The 22460-nt window shown below is 31.3% G+C and overlaps 1 non-coding gene across 1 annotated transcript; it reads right to left on the reverse strand.

The window, feature by feature from the left end:
• Positions 1 to 12093: 12093 nt before the first annotated feature.
• Positions 12094 to 12200, reverse strand: LOC128287642 (small nucleolar RNA R71). The gene has a single exon (XR_008278341.1). It is a non-coding gene; the product is annotated as a small nucleolar RNA R71 (small nucleolar RNA).
• Between the last annotated feature and the right edge of the window lie 10260 nt (positions 12201 to 22460).

Consider the following 22460-nt stretch of genomic DNA (forward strand, 5'->3'; position numbering starts at 1 on the left):
AATAATTTTTTTAAAATATTTTTAAAATTTTAGAGCTAGAAATAAATTGATGATTTCATAAATGTTGATGAATAAATTTATTTACTTTTTTAAAATTAGAATTAAAATGACAAATTTTGTAAACGTTTAGGGTTAAATTAGTTGAAATTTTTTTATAGTTTGGGACCAAATTAGTAGAATGTGTAAACATTAGAGGGCTAATTTTGTTATTAGACCAGTACAAAAGCCCAAATCCGCTCAAAATGACTAAAATATTTAATTTAGAAAAATTTAGTGACTAAATCGAAAAATTTAATAATTGGGTGACTAAAATAGAACAAAAAAAATAATTGGCTGACCATTTTTATAATTCACCTATAAAAAATAATTTTTAGCATGTTCCACATCACTATTTAACAAAAAGAAAATTAATGAAAGAACTAATTTGCACGTCTTAAAATATAGAAAGGTTAATTTACCATATTTTTAGTAGATAGGTTGAAATATGATCCACTCCTAAATACAGGGGCTTCCTTAATACTTTTATCCATAATTTCCTTGTTTTATTTTAAATCAAAACTATAACCACTATAAAAGCTATCCCATTATATGGGATCGAATTAATTCAACATCGAAATGGTTTTATATTTAGTGAAATCAGTAATCTCTTTAAATATTTCAAGAGGGCATTATGGTAATGACCAAATTAGATATATATTTTTATTTTTATTTTAAAATTGTTGGGACCAAAATGATCTCATGTAAAAAATTATACGTGGTTTATTTAAAATATCATATTATTTTAGGGTCATTTCTTAATTTATTGCATGTATTTGTATAATTTATTATAATAAATTTATTAATTTACCGATGCATAGCGAGGATCTACTAACTTAAAAACACAGTGAAAACAACTTTGATGGCTGTACTTTTCTGATTTGATTTTGAATTATGATTAAACTCTTCGGATGAGAATTAAAAAAAGTGCGAAATTAGTGTCCTACATTTATTTTTTTATATTTTAAATTTAATTATTAATATCATTAAAATTTTTCTATTAAATGATTGAACTTACATTTTAACTCCGATAAATAAATAAAATTAAATTCCTAAAAATAAAAAATAGTGAGTTGGAAGATTTTTTTTTGGTAAATTACAAAAACAAGGCAAAACCCGAACAATAAACGTGACTAGCATAACTCAAAACTAGATCAAATTTGAAGCAGTGAACACTCTTAATTATCAAGTCATCATATGAGGTCCCGGGTTGAAAGATATTTTAATTTATAAAAAACCAAGTAATTTATGTTGGTAAGAAAAGAGATAAATGTAATTTGAAATTATCATAGATTTCAATTTGGGTTGTAGGAGACCAAGGAGGCATCCAATTTATAGAGAATAAAAGAATAGTATAGTAAGAATATAAAGTTGTAAGCACTTAAAAATAGATTATGATTATAGAGTTTGAATACATTATCCTACATGATTAGGTATAAAACAAAATTGAAAGTGGGAATAGGAAGGATAGATTGGGTGATTGCGTCTAAAATGAAGAAAAATGTAAAGACATGAGATGTGGTCATTGATTACGTAGGTTTCAAGTTATTAAAACTTGTACCATCTTTATCTTCTAATCCAATTAACGTACACAAAGGCATTAACGAATTAGTTAGTTAATTAATTAATATAACAAAACGAGTTGATTATTCGAAACCCAAAAGTTTGTAAGTCTGCAAAGTTGATGTATCAAAGATGAGGTCCATTAATTTAGAAAGTTGATGTGAAATAACAAAACTTATACTATTTATTTCATTGTATAAATGTAAATGGTCATTAATGTTAGGTATTGATTTCATTCTTTTTGTATTTAATCCATCTCAATGGATTATTAATAACAAAGCTATATAAGGGGAGATAGAGTTTGTGGGAATTGCTGGATTGTACGGACCTAATCTTCCCTCCACACCTTCTCCAAGTAGGTACACCATTTCTATACTATTAATAAGTACATGATATGATTAATCTAAACATTTTAAAAAAATGATGCATGTATTTTATATAATATCTACATAAAACATTTTAAAATTAAAATAAATCTAAAAAATTCCATGCATCTTAAAATTTGAGCCTAACACATATTAGTCTCTAAGCTCTTAATTTTACCATTTCAACAAGAAACTTTATTGGTTTTTACATAATCTTCATCCACGCTATGTGTATGCCATAAACTAGTATAATAATTAATTCTTTAATTTTAAAGTGGAAACTAATAATTACTTAACAATGTCCTTTATTTCTTTAACTTTTAATCAATAAGTTATCGTTACTATTCTAAATTGGTCCTTAAAATTTAAAATATTTTAATTGAATTCTCAAGATATTAATAATATACCAACCAGTAAACGAAGAGATGATAGAAGAACGAAGCACAAAGATTTGCTAATGTAGTTCAGACTTAGGCTCAATTTAGCATTACTTAGAAATATTTTTAGGCCAAAAAGCACTTTTTAGCAAAAGTTAAAATTTTCTATTTCTCCTTTTGACAAAAAAAAAAAGTGTTTTTGCAAAGCATTTTTTTGTTCTAAAAGCATTTTTGAAAAGCACAAAAGCATATTGTTTAGTAATGCTTTTATCTCAAAAATGCATTTTGTCCCAAAAGTGCTCCTGAGAAGCAATGTTAAATTGGACTTTAATCTATGTCTACATGGCCCTACTGTAACATCCCAAACTTGTCTCCATCGTCAGATTAGGGTTATAAGATATTATGACAGTTTTACAAATCCCATAGCATCATAAAAAAATTAATATAATTATTTAAATTATCAAAAATTCATAGCTAACATACGAAAATAGGTCTTAAATTGAGGCTACGAAACCTTGAAATCAGTTTGGAAACATTTAACTAATAACTTGTGTTACAGACCATTACAATACAATTCGTAACATTTAACTTACAATAAAATTTTTATGCGATTTAATTAATAACTTTAAATAACACAAGTTAATTATAGAAAACATACACTTATGGGCCTTAACGGGACCTTAAAAATAATTTGATGACATTTTGGGATCAATTTGAAATAAAACAAAAATTTTGGAAAAATTAAAAACAATGGTCGCACGTTCATGTGACTTAGCCCAGACTGTATGGACATTCGAAGTTTGGACACATGGCTGTGTCGCAGCTCATGTGTCCGCTGGTGTAAGTAATCGAAATAGGGCTACATGACCATGTCGTGGGCCATGTGCCAAACAGTGTTACATACTGACTTGTGACACACGCCCATGTCGCGAGCCATGTCTCAAACTGTGTAAAATCTGCACCTAAAACAATAATGACACACAGCCGTGTGACAGCCCATTTTCTAGGTCGTGTGCAACATAAGTTGCTTCTAAATCAAGCCATTTCAACCTTAATAATTGTACACCAAGACACACCATTTCCACAAACATTAAAATAACCAAAACACCTTAAAACATACCAAAACCAACCAACTTAGGTGCCTAATGAATATGCCAACAATTGACACCACAATTCAACATATCAACTTGACCCAATTCAACATTTCAAGTTCATTCATTAAGCATAATTCATATATATCAGATAACCATTTCAAAGCATGCTATTCAACCATATTTTACCTATTTTCATATAACCATACATAAATGTCACACACAATATTTTTACACTTTCATTTGCAATCTATCAACTAAATACATTAAGACACATATAAGCTTGACACAAACTCAAAACAAACAAAATTATCAAATCAACACTCAAGCCTTATTACATGTTAAAACACACTCATATCATTTAATTTAAATGTCTATCCAATATACCCTTATTGGTACCACAGTTTTAACATCGTAATCATTTCAAATCCAATGCTATAAATTCATACTTTAAACTTACATCACACATTTACCATTTAACCACTTCATTCACACTTTAATGAACCAAAAGCCATCTAAATCTCAAGGTATTCACAAGTGACCAAAACATATACTTACATATTGACAATTATAAGCCAACATCAAGGCATATAATCAAATAAACTTAAACAACATCACATTGATAAATAACATAAAAAACTCCTAGTACATGCCATTTATAACCGAAATCCAAAACAATAAAAACGACCAATATGGCAAATGGATAATGTGATTGTGCTCCTACATGATTCTACCGATCAAGCTTCTGATGATCTACAAAACAGAGAAAAATACAACAACTATGTAAGCAGCTAATGCTTAGTAAGCTCATATAAGTAAACTTAACTTACCGAACATTTTAAGTTAAACAACCAAGCATAATTTTCATTATGTCATAAGCCAACTTTCCTTTCCTATACACACAATCACACAAGGTTAGTTGTCGTATCATTACATATATATTTCCAATCAAAACATGGCATAGAACATGTCTAACATTTCACTTTCATAATTCACCACAAATTTATATATACTAAACCATCTTTTCCTTTCAATTACACATTTCATCATAATTCATATCATTACTCAAAAATCATAGCTCATTTCAAGTAATCAAATACCCTTTTAAAGCTTTATTTACAAGTTGAACAAAATGGAACAACCTCAAATACTAGAAAAATACTCATAAACCATTTAATTCTTTAAACTCACCACATTATTTTTTTCACATATCTAAACATATCATATTAACCCCTTCTCAAAGGACTTACCATTATCATAAACCACATTTCTTCAATTTAGCTAAGCACACATGCAAACATGAAATTCATTGAAACATTTTTCACTTACTACTACCAAGAATATGCAATATGATTTAAGCACATAAATAAGTTTTAATTCAACGAATACATAGCCCGATGAACTAAGTAACTTGACTCAGACACTCGGGTAACTACACCACACTAGAGGCATCATAGATGTGTAAAAGAGGCACCAAAGTGTAGATAGAGGCACAAATGTACAATCAGAGGCACCATAGTGCAAATAGAGGTAGAGGCACCAAAGTGAAAAAAGAGACACCAAAGTGTATACAGAGGCACCGAAGTACAATCCCGTACAAGCTCGCTTACTGACCATATTGGCATGTCAATCGTATCCTAACCGTTTACTAGGTTCAACCGGGCATTATAATCAAATTCACAATATTGATCAATAATCATTCAGAGGCACTTCTTATTTTTATACACATACCATAATTTCTTTATATTCATTTCAATTTTGTGCAACCACAAAATTCATCACTTCAGAATATTCATTTACCATTTGTACTCAATCATAACATTTAATAATTTATAGGTAAATAATGAAATTTCGCATTAAATACAATTATCTAACAAGCAATAATATAAATATAATTTAATATTCATATACACATACTTACATAATGGACTTACCTATTATATACCAACGGTTGACTCATAGGGACTATTTCATAATTTTTTCTTTTCCTCGGTTATCCTCCATACGAATCAAATCTTGATCTATAATAATTAAATTAAATCTTATCAAATTGAAATACATATTCAAACTCACTTTTATGCTTATGACCCTTAATTTCTCATTATTTACACATTTTACCTAAACTTTTACATTTATCACGAATTGGTCCTTAAACTCGAAACTCCAAATTTAATAAGAATTTTCAAATATCCATGCTAGCCGAATATATTCCTATACTAGTACAATCCATATTTATTCAAAATTCACACAAGTTCCATGTAAATTTTAACACTTAATCAAATTGATTATTTAACTAAAAACTAAAAAAATCACTTCACAAACTAGTTCTAATCAACAAACAAATCTATAAATTTATCATTTAACATCAAAATTAACTACGATTCATTAATGGTAAAAACCAAAATCCTTAACAGTTTCGAAAACAAAGATACGAGTTAACTGAACCTAGTTGCAATGATATCAAAAACATAAAAATTACAAGAAACAGGTATAAAATTGCTTACATGCATGCATCCAATACTTGACCGAACCTCAAACACCAAAAATAGAGTTCTTCAATTTCAATTTCGGCAACCAAAGCTTTTGGAAGATGATGATGCCATTATTTTTATTTTTGTTAAAGTTTTAATTAATAAATTACCGATTTGCCCTTTAATAATATATTTTAATAAACCAAAACATAAAGATATTACCGTCCATTAGTTTATAACATGGCATAATTACCATATAAGGCCATTAATCTAAGATTCCATAACCATTTGACCCCTTTAACTATTAGAAATCAACTTTTGCACTTTATTCACTTAAGTCTATTTTATTTAATTAACCTTTTAAACATTAAAATTTCTTAACCAAATTATAATATGAGCCTAATAACACACCGTAAATATTTAATAAAATATTTATGGGCTCGGTTTATAGAAATGAGATCCTGATACCTCATTTTTTAAAACCACTTAACTTTAGGGACATACCAATTGAACCTAATTATTCTTTTAATTAACAAAAATAAATTTCAACGAAATTCTATATTTAACTCGTAAATACTAAATAAAAATATTTATGGACTCACTCATCGGATTTGTAGCCCCAAAACTACTGTTTTCGACACCATTGAAAAACAGGCTATTACACAAACTGTGTAACAACTGTGCCCGTGTAATTCAGGGTCACACGGCCATGTAACTCTCTGAGACTGTGTGGTCCAACCTGCACTAAAAAGCAAATAGGCTATATAGCCATGTGGGGAGACCATGTGTGGCACATGGCCGTGTGGTAGACCCTGTCTTAGGTCGTGTGCACCTAAAATAACTTCAAAACCAAGCTATTTCAGCTACCATTTCTTAGTTTCCAAACCAAACCTTTTACATCCATTTATACCTATTCAAAACACACCAAAACATGCCAAAACTTACCAATTAATATTCAATCTAAGTGCCTAACCAATATGCCATCAGTGGCACCACAATTAAAACACCAAACTAATTCATATTCAACATTCACAGTTCCTAATTCATAAGCTTATCAAACATACCATTACATCTATTTCATTCACAACCAACTTACCAAACATAGCTCAATATTCTCATATGAACATATGGTCAAAATATACCAAAAGTGCCAAGAAAATACAACCACAACATTTCATAATCAAACATGAAACAAGAACTATCCAAAGTAAAACAAACTCAACATGTCAACATTATTCAATCATCAAATAAGTCTCAAATAACATACGTCATAATCAACCATTTATACCAAACCATTAAAACTTGTTATTTATATATTGGTTCATATACCAAACGACTCAAAACATAACCAAATACTTATCACATATATTTACACCAAAATCTTATCTACATGTCACTTATAACATGGTCAGATAATGTGATCTTGAAAAGCAATCCAATCAACAGCTCGAATCTGACAATCTACAAAAAAGAAAAACCAAAACGAGGTAAACTTGTGTAAAGTTTAGTAAGTTCATAATAAACTTTAACTTTAACTTAGCATAAAGGATGTAATTTAAACATTTTACAAGAAAATTCAATATCCTGGTCATGAGTTCATTAATTATTTATACACATCACAAGTCTCACAAGGTTAGTGAGTTTATATATAAAACATGTAACTTTATCACGTTACCAAACATATACCAAAAAACACAATTGGTACATAAACCAACCATTACATGTTCATTTAACATTTAACATCTTTATTTCTTGTTCATTTAATATTTAACATCTTTATTTCAAGTATTCATTTCAAATATCCCTTTTCACATGTTTATCATATAAATATTTCATATAAACACTTCATATAATCGTTTCATATATCTATTAACATATAAACATTTCATATATCCATTTCAGATTACCATTTCCGTTTACTCATTTTAACCTAAAGAACAATAATGAAATAATTTTGGATACGCGAGAACAATGCTCACACAAGTTGTGGTGATAAATGCTCAAACGAGCTGTGACTGTAAATGCTCACATGAACTGTGAAATGGGCCTACTCAGATGAGTTGTGGGTCGGGATATTATGCTACACAATGCTGTTCTCACAAGCTGTGGAGAATCTGCAACAAATGTAGGACCTTAGCCATCGGTAGGATATCCAAGACCAACACCCAAAACGGTAAATACCTAATGATAGGTGCTAAAAGTAACATGTTTTAGTCTCATTCTTAATGCATTTTTGGATGATTATTCAATGTTAATTGTGAATTTTGTGCTCCTAATCCTTTAAATTCATGCTTTTATACTTAGGAGAGAGTTTGCAAGCAAAAGGAGTGAAAATAAAAAAATCGAAGTGAGTTACAGGAGCTACACGGTTTGGACCAATCAACACAGGCTACTATACGACATGTGGCAGATCGTTTTAATTTTGTGAATCGCACTCTAAACTGTGGAAAAACACAATTTGTAGAGTTTTTCGAGCATTTTGAGACCTATATATGACAAAAATAAGAAGATAAGAGAGAGCCGTCATAGAATACTCAAGAAAACAACTTGAAAAACACCATTGAAGCAGTTTAAAGAAGATTTCCAACAAGATTGAACTCTTTCAATTAATTTCTTAAGAGATTATAATCGGTTTCTTTATTTCTTTCAGATATACTATCTTTGGGATGTTTTTAGTTGCAATCATAAATAAATTTTCTAAATACTTAGGAAGATGAACCTTATTATGGATCGTGTCATTTGATTTTTATTTTACGCAATAAAGAGTTAGATCTTATTCTCAATTATATGTGTTTAATTCTTGGTTTAATATTTTTAGACTATTGATTCATGTTTGGTGTGCTTAAATCAGAGGAGGAATAGAGAGTAGATCTAGTGTAATTGAGTGGAGTTGCATACAATCCTAGAAATAAGACAACATAAATCTACCGGATTAGAGTCAAATCTAATAAGGAAATCCATAGATCGAGTTAATGCGATAATAGTGGTTTTAATTAGAAAGAAATTTCAATTAATCAACCAAGAGTCAGTTGCTTTTATTATTGAAGAGAGATATTAGCATAATTTAGGGATTTCTATGGTTCACGATACGAAGTGAAAAAAATTGCATAATTTAGATTGATAATGACAAATGAAATTTAGGTGAATTTTGTCATGGGTATTGTTTCACTTCTTGATTATTTACTTGATTATTTTTCTAATTTTTTCTTTGTCGCGTTTGTAGTTAATTAATTTAGTTAATTTTAGTTATCAATAAATTACTCTCATTATTTAGTTAAATAATATAAAAAAGATAATTACTTGTACTTTTAGTCCTTGTGGGAACAATATCTTTACTCACTATAATAACCTATTTTCAGTGGTGTCAGAAATAGTGGTTTTGGGACCACAATTTTGACGATCGAGTTAGTACTATAATATTTATTTAAATTTTACGAGTAATTATTAGGGTCATATTAAAATTTGGTTAAGAAAGTTTAACATTTAATTAGTTAATTTAGTACAAAGGTTAAATCATGAAAGTTACAAAAGTTGATTTCAATTAGTTAAAAGGGTTAAATAGCTTTGAAATAGTAAATTAATGGACTTGGATAGTAATTATTCCATAACTATAGTTAGTGGATGATATTGGTTGGTTTTGGTGTAGTTTTAATAGTTTTTAAAGGTTAATTTTGTAATTTAATAATTAGATAAAAGGTTAAACAAAACAAAAATGTAAAGCTAATATCATCTTCCCCATTTTTCTTTTCAAAACCGAATCACCATTTTTGAAGGGGGAACTTTCGGCCAAGCCAAATTCTTGTGCATGGTATGTGTTTAATGCCTATTTTTAGTGATTTTTATGTTTTGAGCTCGTATTAGCTTAATCTAGCTAGCCTGAAGGTTAATTTTTTAAAGTTTTTAAAAGTCCAGGGACTTCTCATGAATGATTTTATAGTGTTTATGAATTTAATTCATAGATTATTAAGCTTGGTTGCTAAATAAACTTATTTTGTTATGTGATTTTTGATGACTTTAAGGTCTAAGGGTCTATTTGAGAAAATGGTAAAACTCAATGATAAAAATGTAAAATAGTGGAAATTATGGACTGTTATGAACCCTAGGAAATTTGGCTAATAGGGTTTTTCTTTAAAAATGATGAATTTGCAACTTTTAAATTTAGGGACTAAATTGCATAAAAGTTAAAATGTTAGGGGTGATTTTATAAACTCATATTAAAATGGGATATAGGTTGGAATTAGTTGTTTTAAACTATTTGAATTGTTTAATTGAGTTAAATTACTATTCAGATCAAGATACGAATCAACCAAACTTAAATTGAGGGAAAGCTAAAGTGTCGGATTAGTCATCAGTTTCGTTTTTACAACTATTTTTATCGAGGTAAGTTCGTATAGTATTAAACTTATTAATAGTTTCTTTGATTGTATGTTAATTGATGTTATGCTAGGTATAATTTAAATTGATAATAATACGATGTTTTGGACATTGGATGGTTTAATAGTCCCGTTTGAACATTATGAATACTTAGGATACAAATGACATGTCATTAGGGATTATATGATTTTGGGTGTTGGTCCTGAATGTCCTACCAATGGCTGAGGTCCTGCATTTGTTTCGGATTCTTTACAACTTTTGTGAGCAACATTGTGTAGCTAACATCTTGACCTACATCTCGTGTGAGCAGGCCCATTTCACAACTCATGTGAGCAAGCCCATTTCATTGCTCATGTGAACGTTATAGAGATGGTTACAGTTACTTGTAAAGGCATACTTTGTGTGTGAGCATTTCCCGAGTATCCAACGTAATTCTATTTGGTTTAATGGGTAATTAAAATATAGAAAGGTATATGTATGCATTGGTTTATGTTAATGATCTTATGAAATGGAAAAATATGGTATGTGTAATTGGATTGAAAATGGAACTAATTAAATATGTGATGAATTATTTGTATATTGAAATTCATTTCATAATATGTGCCATGTTTCATAGGTTAATATATTTTTAAGTATATCTGCTAACTATGTGAAGTGTTGCGGACAGAAAAGTAAAATATTCATATGATCTAGTGAGCAATGTTGAATGGTTTATCGTTTTATATCTGGTAAGTTTAAGTTTCCTTTATATGAGCATACTAAGTATTAGTTGATTACGTAGTTATTTTTATCTGTCTTGTAGATCATCAGAAAGCTTGATTGGTTTGAATCTTGTCGAAACTCTATCACACTATCCGTCGACCATTTTGGTAGTTTTGGTTATTTTGGCTAATGGTTATAAATGGCATGTATGGGGCTTAAGTGCAATAAGGTTTAATGTTAATGTGACCATTTGGTATGTTTTGAGTTATGCCAAGCTTAAGTATACTTTAATGTTCTTACTCGAAAGTTTGTAAATAATGGTGTAAATAGTTGTGTTATTGAACACTTATGCATGCCATACGACTATAGGTAAATCATGGATGAATCATATATACATATAAGTGAAATGGTTTTGGTATTTTTGTTTTTGTTTAATGAAAGAACTTTATTTCTATTAATTAGCCATTTTTTATTTTAATATTTTTGTTGTCAATTTAATTTTTTCATTCTAATTTTTTTTTCATTTGTTTGGTTCTAATAGGTTCTTTTGGTTTATGACTAGAGGCAACCAGTTAGAACTAATAATTTTTTATAGTGAGATTGAAAGAACTGCTCACAGAAATCATAGAGACATTAGAGAAGCAAGGCAAGGTCAATAGTTTTTAATAGACAATCAAGAGGAAAATTATATTTCTGTGGAGATGGATGATAATCAAAATAATTAGTAGCCTCCTACACCTCCTACTCATCATACTATGCTTGATTATGCTAAGCCTACTCTTATTGGGGTTGAATTGAGTATCACCACACCGACTATTGCTGTAAACAATTTTGAGCTAAAGCCGAACAAAATTTAATTTTATAGCAGTATGTTCGGTTTGATTGGTTGCAAGATGAAGATCTGAATGCTCATTTGGGTAACTTTCTAGAGATTTGTGACACTTTCAAAATCAACGGTGTTACCGAGGATGCCACACACTTACGATTATTTCCATTCTCTTTGAGGAGCAAGGCAAACCAGTGGTTGAATTCACTTCCACGGGGTTCTATCACGACTTGGGATCAAATTATTGAGAAGTGTTTATTAAAATATTTTCCACCGACTAAAACAATTAAGTTGAAGAATGATATATCTCCTTGTGTTCAATTTGATATTGAGACTCTTTATGATACATGGGAGAGATTTAAGGATTTGTTGAGAAGGTGTCCTCACCATGGACTACATTTGTGGCTCCAAGTTCAAACTTTTTATAATGATTTGAGCCCCTCGACTAGACAGATAATTGGTGCAGCAACTAGCAGAACATTGAATAACAAAATACCTGAGGTAGCTCAAGAGTTTATTAAGGAAATTGCACTGAATAATTATTAGTGGGAAGTTACGAGAGTGAACCTACTAAGGTAGCCAGAGTGTTTGATATTGATGTATTTTCTATGTTGGCAAATTAGGTAGAAGCTCTTGGTAAGAAAATTGATGGTTTAAATTTTTCTAAGTAGGTGAATCCGGTGATGAAATGTGATACTAATGGAGCATGGATGATTACTTCAGAATACTTTAAGTCTAACATAGAGCTTAGGCAAGTCAACTTTATGGGTAACAATTCTAGACCTCAAAATAACCCTTATAGCAATAATTATAATCCAGGATGGAGAAACCATCCAAACTACCCAACAAGCTTAAATATATAAGGAGTTTTACTATTTCTTGTCTTATTGGTAGTTTAAATGTTGAAAAAACTTTAACTGATTGGAGGGCTAGTATAAATGTTATGCCTTATAAAATGTTCAAACAACTTTGTCTCGGGGAACCAAAACCCAATAAGATGAATATTCAATTAGCTGACAGATCAATTAGGTATCATAGGGTGTTATTGAAGATGTATTTGTTAAAGTCGATAAATTTATATTCCCTGTTGATTTTGTTATATTAGACATAGATGAGGATATTGAGGTACTCATGGTCTCAGGTCGACTATTTTTAGTCACTACTAGAATTGTTATTGATATGGGTAGTGGTGAACTTGTGCTTAATGTAGGTGATGAAAAGGTTACTCGTCAAGTACGTGATTTTGTTAGAGTTCATAAAGAGCGAGATGATACTCGTTATACTAGTAATGTTAGTATCATGTGGTTTGAAATTCTTTGCAGGAATTTACTAATGAATACATGTTTGAACAATATTCATTAGTGTGTTACCTCAATGTAACACACCCTAATTACAACACATTCAAGGTGAACAATCTTTGTCTCAAACTTGATTTTGGTGTTAATACTGACAACGAGAGAGAAGGGCTTCTGCTTTAAGATCTACCTTAACCTTTAGCTTAAAACAGGAAGTCGAGATTAGACTCTAAATAAGCGTTTCTCGAGAGCAATCCAAGTGTTTTTATTTTACTTATTTATTCATTTTATTTAAAAAATTTAAAAACTTGAAAAGAAGAAAAAGAAATTCAAAAAAAGAAAGAAAATTCAAAAAAAATCTTCAAAATAATTGAAACAAAAAAGAAAAAAACTTTTGAAAAAATTTTAAAAAAGGGTCCACACGATCTAGGGGGATTCGCACGGCCTAGAGACACGATTGTGTGGGACACATGGCTTAGACACACAGGCGTATCTCAGGTCGTGTGCATATTGGAGCTAATTTTTTTCAATTTTAATCTAACACACACGGGCACGAAAAGTTACAAGGGTTGAAGACATGATCGTGTTAGACACACGGCCTGTCACACGTGCTTGTGGTAGACCGTGTGAGACACATAGTCTTGCACACGGGCGTAGGAGAAGTGAAGGATCATCATACATGGCCTGGACACATTGACGTGTCCTAGGCCGTGTGGATACTAGGCTTATTTTTACCTATATTTTTATCACACACAGTCTGGGTGATTCGACAAGGCCGTGTGGCACACACGGCCATGTTGGTCACATGGCCTGGCATCTGGCCATGTACCTTTTCTTTTTCCTTTTTAAAGCTAAGTTTTTTTTCTTCTTTTGTTTCCTTCATACCCCAACCAAAATGATTTCATTTAGTTTTATATTTTATTTATTTTTATGTTTTATTTATTTTATTATGCATTATACTTTTATTATTTTGTAGATTGTTTTTCTATTTTGTTATCTCTCTATCTTTTTTTTTTTTTCTGTTTTCTTATTAGTTTGCTCGGAAACATGTATTTCACTTAGAATCGCCTACGATTTAAATTTTCACTATTCTAGTGAATTCATCCAAATTCATGACAATTTCAGTTCTCTCCCTCCTTTATGATCTTTTACGTATTCTGTTTCTATCTGTTTGTACATTGAAGACAATGTACATCTTAAGTGTGGAGAAATTATTTATATTTTTATAGGATAAAATCCCTGAATTGTTGTTTGTATTTGAGTGATTTTTTTCACACTTATCATTGAAGTTAAAATTTCTAATTTAGAGTTTGTATTAATTCTGTTTTGGGATTTATTTGTGGATTTTTGTGAATTGTGTGATTTCTACTTTAAGGCGTGAGAAAGTCAAGCATGTTAAGTTGTTTTGCGACAATTATTATTTTAGGTTGTCTCCCTAAATTGAAATATTATTGTAACACCGCTAACCCATGTCCGTCGCCGGAATAGGTTACGAGACATTATCGGACTTATCACATCATAACATATACATATCTCATTCATTTAAACTTTCAAAGACATACATAATTCATGTACAATCATATTGTCCCTTATAAGACTCTATGAGATCTTAAAACATGCTTGGAAGAGATTTGGGACTAAACCGTTAACATTTGAAAACTTTGGGAAACTTGTAAATTTTTCTTGAATGCAAAGGTCACACGCCCATGTGCCCAGGTTGTGTGCCTCACAAGGCCACCAGGCATGCCCGTGTCATAGACTGTGTGGAAACAGGGCATACATACTGACTTGGGTCACACGACAGACCACATGCACGTGTGTCAGCCCGTGTGCCACACACGGCCAATAGACACACCCGTGTGTCCAAGCCGTGTAACTCACTGACTTATTTTAACTAAGCTTCAGCAAACACACAGTCGAATCACACGCCAGTGTGCTCAACCATGTGGATGAGAAATAGGCTTGTTTTAAGCCACTTTTCCTCACTCAAACATCAATCACCTAAGCTCACATATATCACCATACTTTCATTCAATTTGGAAATTAAAATAACCATTTCAAATACACATTATAAGCCATTACAAGACCAAACATTTATATACTCAAATCAATTCCATTTGTACATTCAAACACATACCAAACTAATATAATTCATTAGCCAATATACACATATAAGTTATTCAATAATTCAACCTGTAACGCCCCGAAATTGGGCCAAGAAGTATTGGGCCTTGAGCATGGAAGCGGTTAGAAGACTACTCATAAATATTTTACTTAAGTAATAAAGTGGCACAAATTTCATGTCTGCTTTATTGGTTAAATGATTTGGGTGTGTTTGGCAGTGTTTGAGAAGCTTCGGTTCAAGTCTGGGCTTTTGCAAAAATTTTAATTTTTCCCCTTAAGTGAACGTTGGCTTTAGCTTGTAGGCCTTATAAATATCTGTGGGTAAAATGTGTCACAAAAAGAGCCTTATGGCTTGGTGGCAAGTGACATGTTGAGCAACTGAGAGGGCTTGGGTTCGAATCCCATTGCATGCAAAAGGATATTTATTTTGTTACTTGGGGCCGCAAGTGTTTGTGGTAGACTAAAACTCTATTGAGTGGTTGTGGACTTGGTAAAAGGGGAGGGGATCAAGGGATAGGATGTTGGTTGTTGGGGATTTGAAGGAGTAGATTATGGAGAAAAGAGTAGAGTGAATCAAGGAATTTGAAGCTTGGAGAGTTGTAGCCGAATTAGGTAGCTTGTATGTGCAAATTCGGCTAAGGGGTTTGGGGAGTGCATGTACGGCAACTTGAGAGTGTATAGGTGTCGAATTCTCTTTTTGACATTTCTGGTTGTTTTTCCCTTTTTGCGTTTTGGCTTTTTTCTCTTCTTTTGGAAATTTCATGCATTACCTTTGTGACCATTTGGAGATTTTTCTTTCTTTACTTTCTTTTCTAAAAGCCAAATCTGGTATCCCCCTCTCCTCAATTTTAGTTCACTATTCGGCTGAACTTTGCCTTTCTTCTTCTTCCCCTATTTTATTCTTTTGGTTTTACTCTCATAGCCGAACCTTTTATTTCCTTTTCTCAACAATTCTTCTATGGTTCCTAAGGTTTGACTAAGCCGAATTCAATTTCTTATTTACCCTTCCACCGTTTCTCTTCTTTTCAAGTTAGCCGAATACTTCTCCCTTCTCAATGCATTGGGTTTGTGTATGTTTAGGAACTTAGGCTCTGACAGTGGCCGACTGGTACTTCATTATTTCGTTCTTATCAGTTGAGTTTGGGTAAGTATTTCTTGTTCGTGATTTGGTTCTTGGTCCTTTTATGATGGTTTTCTTCTTTGATGAAGCCGAGTGTTTCGGTTTAGGGTTACTAACTTTTTGACCCTTTTTATGTGTTTGGTTGCTCAAATGTTCGTAGGCTTTCAAGTCCTTCTTTCGGCATTCAATCAATAATCGGGGTAAGTGGACTTATTTTGGCCGAATGCTCATTCTTTTGTCTCTACTTTTAAGATTCCTTTAAACGAGTGGATACCAAAATAAGCCTTATGCCTATTCGTTTCATGTTAATAGATTCTTTCGGTTAATACAGCCTTTCGATAGGAAGGGGCGTAGATATCTTTCAATTAACACCATAAGTGGATTAAATCGCATAATTTGTGAAGGTTCGACATCCGTGGGTTAGTCGTGCAAGCTGCGATAAAGGTGTGTAACCACACCCTTCCTTATTGAAAATTAGCAAGAGCCGAAAAGCCGAAGTGCCGAAACTTTGGCATTTGAGGCCTCACCAGCACGTGATCAGTCGTGAGGTAAACTGAGCCCACAAATCATGGGTGATAGACTGTAAAGGCCACTACAAGCGTTTCCGTAGACTTGGGCCGTTATTAGTCGAAATGGACCGTATGGGCCCAATGGGCTCGTGGGCCCCACATAGATTAAAACCACGGTAAGTGATAAATATTGGATTGAGCTATGTAGGTCACATAGCCATAACTGAATTTGGGCTAAAGGGCCACACAAGCGTGTGGGTCCACTTGGGCCGAGTAATGGACCTTGGACCCATTTACACCGTTATGATCATTTAGGTTATCTGTGTCGCTCGAAGCAATTGTAGACTTTTGTAGAGGTCATAATCTGAGCTGAAACCCTAAAATAAAATAACTGTAATACCCTTGTAGGATAAAATGACGATTATGCCCTTATGTTCTGTATGACTGATGTGCTTATGATTTACATATATGATTATACTGAGTATGACTTTGTATAAACATAATATTTATGACATGACATACTGCATGGGGTTGGAATTTTGATATGGAGGAAGTACTATACTAGTGACTATGTCACATTCACTGTTACTGGTGGCTTTGCCACATTTACTGTTTCTGGCAACTATGCTGCATTATTATTACTAGCAGTTTTACTGAGATATTGGTGTGCTGGCTGGGTGGGTCGATTTATATCCCCACATGGTGTGTTGGTTGGTATGGGCGGTGTGCTGGCTAGATTTGGGTGGGATGCATAATTGCATTACACTGTACTGATACTGTATTGGGCTTAGGCACACATTGTTACTATGTAAGGCTAAGGCCTAGACTGTTACTGCATGCACTGTTTACTGTTTGACTGATAGGGGGCTATACACTGATTTTTCGTAAACTTACCCTTTCTTTTCAACTGTACAGGTAATCCCCAGCCTTAGATGATTTGGTGCTGCGAGGGACTTGGAGATGGCCACACGACTGCTGTGTCTTCCATTTGACTTTATTTAATTTAGATTTCACTTTTGGGTTTTTAATTTTGTAATTAGGCTTTGGATTATATATTTTTAAACTGCTAGTCTAGGTAAAGACGAGTTTTTAAAACAATTACTGTTTTCTAAAACACGCGTTTTAAACTTCATCAACTTAAAAAGCTTCCGCGTTTTTAAATCAATTTAAAATAACACTGATGGTTAATAAGGTAAACGTTTTGATGAGAACTTTCATTAATTACTAATAAAATGATTTAAATTCAGTAACAGATTTTTACCAAAAGGATCAATTTTCGAAAAACACTCCGATGTGACACTCCAGATTCGGCCATAACGTCTAGGCAGGATTTGGGGTGTTACACAACCTTAAACATCCAAGTACCAACTATTATTCAAACAGTTTCGGTTCATATTTCTATCACAAATTCATACCATTTGCATATCCTCATTCCATCAACTACTTACCAAAACATGCCATATCTAGTACACATAAACATAACCCAATATTTAACCAAGTTAAGCCAAATCACATGGCTTAAACACATCAATACATATAGGCTTCAATAGCTAAAATAACTTATACCTCTCATATAATCAACTAGCCTATACATGCCATATTACCAATTTCAAAGAATTCAAAATTACCAAATCAACTCCTGGATAGTGTGATGAAATCTTCGATGATTTCCAACCCGAGCGAGCTTTCAAATCACTGTAAAATACAGAAAATAAACAGAGTAAACTAATAAGCTTAGTAAGCTCGTATGACTAGTATGTAATATATACAATTTAACAATTAATTCACAATTAGATAAGCATGAATACATATAAATCAGCTCCATCGAAATTAACACGTATCACAATAACAACCTGGTAATCTTGTATGTATTCATCGATTTTCACTTATATAACATATTAAAATATTAAATATTACTTACTTGTCGAGCGTGTCATGTATACATGAACTGATTCATATCATCATTTCAATTCTCATACCGTTATCATGTCCGTTGAACCATGGAAATAACATTGAATATTTTGTAGCTTGCACACTAATGGGCATATATGTGGTTAAACCACCTATATCTCTATTCACATATAACATTTGTTCGTACATCATTATAACCTATATTACCATTTCAATACAATCCAACCAAATTTGCCCAATGCATAAGCATATAAAATCATCAATAGATTAGTATCATTATACTGATTTAATCATCAAGTCACCATAGGTGAAAACAATAAATATTCAACCTCAAGTACATATAACTTCATTCCATATTTAATTCATCAAATAACATCAATACCATGTAATTCACATAACATTATGGCAATTCATTTCTATTCGTATAAACTGTAATTCATTCATATAACCAGTAGTTCATCCGTATAACCAATAATTCTTCAGTAATAACAGTAATTTATCCATATCAACAGTAATTCATCCTTATCGATAGTAATTCATTCATTTCAACAGTAATTCATCCATTTCAACATAGCTCATTCATATGATCGGTAAGAATAATTATGCCCGTTGAACTACGTAAAATATGGATAGATACTCGGGTGATACACACTAAGCGTATTTATCGGTAATCTATCAATTCATTATCCTTTTTGCTCTTTCGAGCATGATCGGTAAGCTCCTCCTGATCTGATAAATAGTAAGCTCTATTGAGCTGAAACGGTAAGCTCTATCGAGCTGAACAGTAAGCTCATACGAGCTGAATCGGTAAGCTCCAATGAGCTAAAAACAGTAAGCTCTTATTAGCTGATATATCGGTAAGCTCATACGAGCTGTGGTGAGTCTGCAACAAATGCAGGAGCTTGACCAAATCGGTAACCCTAGTGACATGTCACTCATATCTAACAAATTCTTACGGTTCAAACGGGACTCGGTAATTATTCAATTTCATCATTTAAGCATTCACTGATCAATAATTCAATTTCTCAAATTATATATATATTCAATTCAATTAAATATATACATTTAAATACTCAATTTGCATACCTAATGCATATTATCATACCGAATCTATGTAACGTATATAACATTTGTGACATTTCACTTACATTTATGTAAACAGTAATATAATCATATAACTGATAATTCAGTTGAGTTTGTCGGAGAAAGGTTACAAGTGTTGGAAGCACTACATTACCACGTGTCCACACCTTTTTAGATTAGATTGGCATCCACCGGATATTCTTCAAATTGCCTTTGGATTTTACCAAGTTTTGATTTATATTAAGATAAAAGATTTTTTATATCAGCATTAGTTATAAATATGCTTTTCTTTTAAATATTTTAAACTTAGAATTTTTAAATTATTTTTCATTATTCAATCTAGAAATATACGATTTTTCTCACACGAACTTCTTTTACTTTGCTCCTACTATATATATACAACTACTCATAAATTTCCATTCTGTCCTAAAATTTGTTAAAACATTTAATTAATATCAAAATTTTTCATATCTTTTAATTTTTTAAAATTAGACTCTCAATTTTTTTAAAAAATCTCATTAAATTCTCAAAGATTTAAATAATTTTAATTAACTTAAAACTTAATCCCAACAACTGAAAGTAGTACTTTAAGTGCACTGGTTGATGAGACTTTTTTTTTTTTTCCTTAAGAATGGATAGTTGCATGATAGAAATTTATATATATGATTTGATGTAATCATTGATTATCAATAAAATTTGATAAATTTGAATAAATAAAAAAATTTCCAAACAAAAATTGCCGACCTTGTCTACTGGCTACTGCTCATCTTATCAATTATTTGAAAATGGTTGTTTTAATAGATTCGTACAACATCAAATTTCAACTGGAAGTGTTTCGAGAAAATTAAGAAACCAAAGTGTTATTATCTTATCTTTATGCTATAACTGTAATTTTAAACTAAACTTGTTTGCAAGATTTTTTCACTGTTACATCGTTGAAAAGATAAAACAAGGATGAGATAGAAAGTGATTCACAATTAATTTAATTTAAAATTATGGTATACTCATTTTGAAAAAGATTATGTAATAAAATTTTTAAAAATTGATATAAGTTTAAATGTAGTTGTGGTTGAAATGATATTTTTATAATTTTACAATTGATTGAGATTCGATTGATGACACGATTGAATTGAGATTCGAGTGATGAATACTAATTCAATTAAACTGTAAATAAAATATATATATATAATAATTAAGGTTAAAAGTAAAAGGTCAAATTATGCTATTAATCCCTGTTCTTTTACGGAAGTTGTTTTAATACTTCTACTTTAATTTGATCCTTTTAGTCTTGTACTTTTTAAATTTTAAAATTTCAGTCCTCCCCAAATAATAATTGTTAAATTTATTAAGTTATATTATTCCCAAATGATACTATGTCGGCTTATTATTTCCACATATTACTCACTAAAAATTTTAATGATTAATGACTGTCATTTACATTAAGATTGAAATTCAAAATTCAAAAAGTATAGAGACTTAAAAAGACCTGATTGAAGAATATAGACTAAATCTACAATTGTCTGCATAATGCATAACTAATAATTGAATTTAACTAAGTAGATTTAGTTGCTATTATTTGAGTTCAGACTAAAGTTTTTAAATTAGAAAGTATAGGGACTAAGATTGACCAAATCCAAAAGGAAAGACTAAGTTTACAATTTTATCAAAGTACAGGTACCAATAGCAGAATTGAACAAAAGTAAAAAGATAAAGATATGTATGAAAAATTGGGAGTGAAGAGAGTAACTGGGTCAAAAAAAAAAAATATGAAAAGCTTGTTAATTGGACAGTGGGACGTACAAATATAAATAGCGGCACGTTTGGTAAAGGTAAAAGTGGAGCGGTGAATTGAGTCTGCCATGCTTTCAATCCATACAGTGCTTGATTTGACACTTCCAAACATGTCCATGACAAGTGGCACCACGTCTTCCCATCCTAACAAAGAGTGGGTCTTTCTTTATGGTGGGCCACCCCGACAAAATTTTGGACCCACTTTGCCCCTTAGCCCATTTGTCTACTTGTTAAAATATTCCATTTTTTTCATATGCATTTTCTCATCCTTCCTTTTTGTTTTGTATCCCCCCATCGAAATTCCATTTTTATAAAGTTAATTACATAAACAATAGCATGTGATTGGAGACACGTTATGCATTATTAGCAGAGGTGGGAAAGTTGAATGTAATAATGTTAAGTGAAGGAGAGAGAGAGTTCCTCACCTCAACCACGGCAACTTTGTCTACTACAATTTTCTGACACTTTGCACGGTGGCCTTGACTTTGGTACATTCTAGATGCTCCACCTCATGCATTAGACAAAGTATAGGGCACCAATTTTATCTAATGTTTCAACCTCTTGACTTTTTTTATAACATTCATACAACAAAATGGCTTTGGCACTTGGCATTCGACTTTTTTCATACACCCAATGGGATCAATCAGGTACTTCAAGTCAGTGTAGGCAAATATTATTTTTCTTCCTTTTTTTTTTGTTTTGGATGGTATCCAATTGCATTAAGTTATAAAACAAAAAGATTTAGACTAAGTGGTTCATGTCAATATTTATAATTTTTCACAAAACAACCAATAACGTCACTTTCTTATTAATTATTGATCA

The sequence above is a fragment of the Gossypium arboreum genome, chromosome 13 (genome assembly GCF_025698485.1).
Source record: "Gossypium arboreum isolate Shixiya-1 chromosome 13, ASM2569848v2, whole genome shotgun sequence".
NCBI lineage: Eukaryota > Viridiplantae > Streptophyta > Magnoliopsida > Malvales > Malvaceae > Gossypium > Gossypium arboreum.